Below are 7413 nucleotides of genomic sequence, written 5' to 3' on the forward strand. Positions count from 1 at the left end.
GCAGTATACATTATTTATCCTCTCTTTCTCAGTCTTCCCTCAACCCTGATGTCAGTCCCGTTTTACAACAGTGGCAGCTTTTTAATGTCTTGACCCTATTCCACCTGGCCTGGGACCCTGAGTGCAAGGAGTGGCAAGTGCTCATGTGCGGCTTCCCCTTCCTCCTACTCTTGCTAGGCTACTTCTTTACCACCCTGCAGGTTGTGCACCAGAAATCCCACAGCCAGAGGCAGAGAAGCAAGGAGTAAGGCTCGGCTTCCAGTACAGCGAGCAGTCTCCTTCCTCAAGAGGCTTGCTTATCACTCACTGCTTGAGGGCTGGGAGATGCCCCTCATGTGGGAGGGTCTCATCCACCCTTCCTTGGGTTTGGTGGGCTCTGTGGGCCCTGAAGGCTAAGCTGGAGAAGAAGACCTGGGTTTGCCCCTGCTTCCTCAATAAAGGAAGAAGGCACTACGGTGGGGGGGTGGGGGGAGAAGCAAAGAAAAAAAACCCCAGAAAATGAACCCTCAACCCCAATTGAATAAAAGAATGATACAAGAGCAAACACCCATTTACACAGTATTTTACAAAATCATTGTTCCTTAGTGCTGCATAGTACTTCATTGCCTGGGTGTACCATACTTTGTCAATCCATCGTTTGTTGATAGGCATTTGGGCTGTTTCCATTCCCTTGCTATTGTGAATAATTCTTCTATGGACATAGGTGTACATGTTTCCATTCATGTCTCAGTTCTGATTTCCTTGGAATATATTCCTGGAATAGCTGGGTCATATGGAATTACTATGTTCAGCTTTTTTAGGAAATGTCAAACCGTCTTTCATAGGGGTTGTATCATTTTACAATTCCACCAGCAGTTCACAAGTGTTCAAATCTCTCCATGTATTTTTCAACATTTTTTTGTTTTCTGTGTTGTTTAACTTTGCTACTGCTACTGGAGCAAGATGGTTTCTCATTGTTATTTTTTTAAATAAAGTTTTTATTTTATTAAAAATAACCATTCCTAGCCCCACTACTGTGAAAATAGGAGGATAACTGAGCAAGAATTGTATAAATGTTTAAAAGGAGAAAGGGAAGAAAGAATGGGGCCAAAAAAGAAGAAGGGGGAGAAAATCACCTGGATAGTAGAGGGTGGTGGGTGAAGGAGAGTTGAAGGAAGGGAAATGTTCAAAGAGAATTTGAGAAGACAGGGTGATAATTGGCATAAATCAATGGTAATTAAGTCTGTGAAATATAATGCCTACTAATGATTGTACAAAACAGTATATACAAATGATTTTATCAAACACAAAGTACGTGCATGAAACACGATGTGTATGAATGATTGTATGCACACCAATAAAAAAAATAAATTAAAATTTTTTTTAAGAAACCCCAAACCCAAACAAGAGCAGATACCACTAAATTAAGGCTTTATAAAGATATGTACTGTAAATTCATTTCATTAAAGAAATGCATAGTATCAGTTGGGTAATTTAACAAATAGTTGAGCTTGAGGATGGGACTCCTGGAAATGATTATTTTGTCACTATTAGCTCATCTTGGTTTTCTTATAATACTTCATTTTCTTCAATAGGCCAAAATCCTATTTCTGGTGATTGAATAAAAGTTCTAAGTATACCACAGTGCAAAAGCATTTCCAGAAACTTTGTTAATGAAATAATTTTTTTAAATGGCTAATCCAAGTCATGGGTTTTGGTGTTTGGGTTGGTTTGGTTTTTTTTTTTTTTCAGTTGCTTCCTATGTATCTGAAAGTTGGACAATGAGTGACAGAAGAATCAATGTTTTTGAATTGTGGTGATGGAGAATAGTACAGAATATCCCACAAACTCTCAAAATGACAAACAAATCTTACTTGGGGGAAGTGCAATCAGGATACTCTTTAGAAGCAAGAATACTGAAAATTATTTTTCACACATTGGGCATATTGTTAGGAGGGGCTAGTGCTTGGGAAAAGACAGCATATTGATAAAGGTGGAGATCAGAGAAAGAGAAGAAGACCTTCTTCAAGATGGATTGACACAGTGTCTTTAACAATGGGCTGAGTGTGTTGGAAATTATGAGAACTGTGCAGGACAGGGTAAGGTTCATATCTGTTATTCATAGTATTGCTAAGAGTCTTAGTTGACTAAGTTGGTGGCACCTAACCACAAAAACAAGAAGAAAATGAGGAAAAGGGATTTGGGTGGGTAATCTGTTTCAAAAAGTCCACTAAAGATTTAATTTTTTTCAAATATACAGCTTTTAGTATCTTATTTGATATTAATTTTTTATCATTTCTTTCATTTAATAAATGAAAGAATACATAGAATAGCAAGGAAAAAGCTACTAATTGCAATAAAAGGCAATTAAATAGAGTGTGGAAATTTTTAACAATATCATTACTATCATGCACAGATAAGATCTTCTGAAGACTGTTTTAAAATGATTGGAAAAGAACATTGACAGAATTGTCAACTCAGGATGGATCCCAAAGAGGTCATGGAAAGAGGAATATTATTGCTGATATCAGAAGGATCTTAACTGAATACAGAAAATACCAAAAGGATGTTTATTTGTATTCTGTCTTTATGCAAAGGCATTAAACTACTTGGTCATAATAAATTATGGATAACATTGAAGAATGAAAGTTCCAGAACACTTAACTGTGTTTATGCAAAATCTGAATATAGACCAAAAAGCAGCCAATTGAATAGAAAAAGGAGACACTGCATGGTTTAAAGTCAGGCAAGGTGTGCATCACGTTTGTATTCTTTCACTATACCTACTCAGTATGTATACTAAGCAGATAATTTGAGAAGCTGAGTGTGGTTTCAACCCCCCATACTATGCAGGCAACACAACCTTACTTATAGGAAGTGAAAAAGACTTAAATCACTTACTGAAGAAGATCAAAGACTAGAGTCTTCAATATGGATCACATTTTAACATCAAAACAACAAAAATCCTCACCACGGGACCAATAGGTAATATAATCTATGAAGATTGAAGTTGTCAAGGATTTCATTTTACTAGGAACCACACACCCCATTACAACAGTAGTCAAGAAATCAAAAGACATGTTGTATTGGTCAAGTTTGCTTTCAGGGAACTCTTAAAGTTCTAAAGAGCTTCAAATTTATCAATTTAAAAGCTAAGATATACTGACCCAAGTCATGATATTCAATTGTTTTATGTAGATGTGAAAGTTGGACAATGAATACAGAAGACTGAAGAAAAATTGATGCCTTTGAATTATATAGTGTTGGTGAAGAATATTGAATATACCCTGTACTGCCAAAAGAACAAATTTGTCTTGAATGAAGTGTAATCAGGGTGCTCCATGAAAGGAGGAAAGATCCTCAATGAGATGATTGACCCAGTGGCTGTAACAATGACTTCAAGCATGGAGGAGAGTGTAAGAACGGCACAGAGTAGAGCAAGGTTCATAAGGTTGCTATGAGTTGCAGGCAACTCTATGGCACCAGCAAACACCAGTCTCCTTATTATGGACCCTAAAAAGCAAAACAAAACCATATACATAGATGTTGGTGATTTGATTTTGAATTATGGGCTTCAGAATAAAACTGTTTTCAGACCTTTTGTAGGGTTTTCAGTAGTTGCAACCTTTTAGAAGATGCCCTTTCTTCTGTGGTACCTCTGGATGGATTAGAACTACCAGTATTTCAGCAGCAGTTAAGTGTTTAAGAGTTTATGTAATCCAGGAGCTCCAATCACTTCAACAGCCCCTAATATTTTAACTACCATTGTTGTTGATGTTGGGTGCCATTGAGTCAAGTATGATGCATAATGACACTATTGACAATTGAAATGAACCCTGCTCTATCCTGTACCATCCTCATAATCTCAGACACACATGAGTCCATTGCTGAAGTCACTGTGTCAGTTCATCTCATTGGGTGTCTTCCTCTCCTTCACTTCCATCATTCCAAGCATGATATCCCTTTGCAAGGAATAGTCTCATCTAGCTCTAAGTTCAAAGTATGAGTGACAAACTGTTGCCATCTTTGCTTCCAAGGAGTAGTCTGGCTGAACATGTCCCAAGACATATCTGTTCTTTTGGCACTCCATGGGATATCCAGTACTCTTTTCCAGCAGAACAACTTAAAAACATCAATTCTTCTGTCATCTTTATTCATTGTTCTGCTCTCTGATGCTTAGCAGATGATTGAGAAGATCATGGCCTGAATCAGGCACACATAGCCTTCAAATTGAAATCACTGCTCTTTATTTTGGAGAAGTCTCTGACAGGACTTGCCTAATGCAATGCATCTCCTGATTTCCTGACTGCTTGTACCTTGTTGATCCAAGCAAGACTAAAACATTAATAGCCTTGATCCTTTATCTACCTACCTACCTATCTATCTATCTATCTATCTATCTATCTATCTATCTATCTATCTATCTATCATATTGACTAATGATCCTGTGGTGAGGACCTCTGGCTTCCTGATGTTGAGATGTAATCCATATTGAAGGCTATACTCCTTAATCTTCTTCTGCAAGCACCTAAAGTTCTCCTCACTTTCAGCAAGCAAGGTTGTGTCATCTGCATAACACAGATTGTTGATGGGTCTTTCTACAATCCTGAGACCACATTCTTCCTCATTGAGTCTGGCTTCACAAATTATTTGCTCAGTACATAGGTCGAATATGTATGGAGAAAATAAAAAGCCTTGACACACATCCTTCCTTATTTTATACCATGTAGTATTCCCTTGCTCTGTTCAGATAACAGCTTCCTGGTCTAGGTATAGATTCTGTTTGAATGCAATCAAGTGTTCTGGGATTTCCATTCTTCACAATGTTAGCCATAATTTGTTATGATCCGCATAGTCAAATGCCTTTGCAGAGTCAGTAAAACACAAATAGACATTCTTTAGTCTTCTTTGCTTTCAGCCAGGATCCATCTGACAACAGCAACATTATTCCTGGTGCTACAGCCACTTCTAAAGGCAGCTTGAACTTCTGGTAGTTTCCTATCAATGTATTGCTCTAGCCATTTTTAATGATCCTCAACAATATTTTGCTTACACTACACACTAAATTCTTGACAGTTTGGCATAGATTTTTTCTACACTTTTCTTGTACAAATTCAAATATGCATACATGCTTAGTGAATTTTGAATGGATTTTCCATTTTTATTAACAAGATAAAGTATAAAGCTGGCAAATGTACTTAAAAAGGGGGCTGTTGGTACAATAATGACCATACTTGTCTGCTAAGCAAAAGGTCCAAGGACGTGGGAGAGGGAGAAGTTAGAAATACCTTGACAATCTGCTGCTATAAAGATTACAATCTAGGAAATCCCCTCTGGCAGTTTTACTTGGTCTATTGAGTCAGACTTCACTCAACAGTACACCACAATGTTTCAAAAAAACTTTGAAAATTACATAATTAAAGATATATGGAGGCAGAACTTGAATTATAATACACATTATCCTTTATTTTTAAAAAAACCTTAGCCATAAAAAAATAAAAAAACAACAAAACTTAGCCATATACTACTAATGCCTTTGCAGTCCAATATGTACAATTGGTTCTATCTGACTTTATTTGATCTCAGCCATCGTCAAAGACTCTATAGTATAAGCATAGAGTCATTCATTCAACTAGTTGCCTTTAAATAAACATTTGATTTCTCTTTTCTTTTTCTGTTGCCCCCATCAAGGCAATAGAAGCATTCTAGAACTGCTTTCCCTACAGGACCAGTACATCTTTTGCTTACTTGCCAAGTTTAGATTTTACAAACCAATTTTGTTGGAAATATTTAGGATGAAATGAACAGAAAATAGAATTACCTCAGAGAAAATGACTTTTTATTTTTAAATACACAATTTGCAGCAAGTAAGCCCACAGCCAAGAAACTATGCACAGCTCTCTGCTCGTATCTGCTGCTGCAGCTGCTCCTTGCTGGAGGCGGGGAGTGTTTGTCCAGCAAAGCTTTGATCATCCCATGGCCTCTCCACCCTGGGAACAATTTTTCCCTATCTGCAGGCTCTGTAACCAGTTTATGAACTCTCACTCATCTGTAAACTTACAGAAATGCTGAAGCATCTAAACATTCAGCCTGAAAATCATCTTAGCAATGGAATGAGTCCTTCTCAAAAATGTAACCTATTTATTCAACTGGGAAGTTTATATACACATTATGCACAAGCATGCAGGCTGGCCAGACAGTCAATAATCTCTAAAAACAAACAAAACATGCAAGCAAACAAACAAACAAAAAATCCTTATCTGGAACTAGCTACCACCTGGATAATGATCATATTCCTCACCACTCTGGGTAGTAGTCAAGTTGAAAAATTTTGAAAGAACACAGATTTAGAGAGTGTTTGAAGAGTGTGAGGAGTGTTGGTGGCAGGGTGTGTTATGTATTGGACTTCTAAAGATGTCATCTTGGGAAACCCTACCAGGCCATTTTATCTGTTGCTATGACTTAGAATCCATTCAACGGCATATAGGAAGCTCTTGGGACCTGATGAGTAAGGAGTTGCACTGTCAACCCAAAGGCAGGCAGTTTGAATCCACTATCCACTCCTTGGGGGAAAGCTGGGCAATGTCTTCCCATGCAATATAGCATACAACAATCCTAAGGAGTGTGTGGGTGAAGCAAACTGATTTCAGGGCCCCAAGAGGCACTATAGAGAAAAGGCCTGGTGGTGAGGCACTTGCCAAAAAAGAAAAACCACAGTCACTGAAAAATATTATGGGGCACACTTCTATATGGAGCAGTCATGAGGTGAAATTGACTTGACAACAACTAGCTCTGATGACCTAGTTAGTTGTAAGGAGTTTCACTGCCAATCCAAAGACAGGATATTCACATGCACTAGCCGCTCTTCAGGCGAAAGACAGGCAATCTCTTTCTCTGTGATTTACTGGCTTTGAAACCTGTTCTACAGCAGCTATGAGTTTGTTCCAATTTGACAGCACATAACAATAAAGTTAAAACAAACATATTGCTTGACCAAAACACTCAATAATGATCTGAGATGGTCATCATCACGGGCACAAGTCTTGAGGATGTAAATTATCACATAGTTTTAAAAATCAAGCTATTTACATATTAACACAACTGAGTATTCTCCAGCTGTGGCAACCCTAGACCAAGCCTTGGGAGAAAGATTGGCAGATTCTCTCTTCATACAGTTTACAGCCTCTTACTGTAATAAAGCAGCCCTGGTGGTGCAGTGGTTAACTGCTTCGTTACTAACAGAAAGGTGTGTAGTTTGAACCCACTAGCTGTGCCTGCTCTCAGATGTGACAATCTGCTTCCAGAAAGATTAGACACATTGCCCTTGACTTGGAACTGACTGATAGGTGACCCTCTATTGGGTTTTCTGAGGTCTGTCCTGGAGAAGGTGGAACCAAGCTGCTCCTTGGAGGCAAGGATTCTAAAGGTCTGTCT

At 38.1% G+C, this 7413-nt stretch overlaps 1 pseudogene; it reads left to right on the plus strand.

Annotated features, from left to right (window-relative positions):
• LOC102857730 overlaps window positions 1-248 on the plus strand; it is a 1432-nt pseudogene extending 1184 nt beyond the window's left edge.
• Window positions 249-7413: the final 7165 nt, after the last annotated feature.

Source organism: Elephantulus edwardii, unplaced genomic scaffold (genome assembly GCF_000299155.1).
Source record: "Elephantulus edwardii isolate Elephantulus edwardi_28Jun2011 unplaced genomic scaffold, EleEdw1.0 scaffold00182, whole genome shotgun sequence".
Classification (NCBI taxonomy): Eukaryota; Metazoa; Chordata; class Mammalia; order Macroscelidea; family Macroscelididae; genus Elephantulus; species Elephantulus edwardii.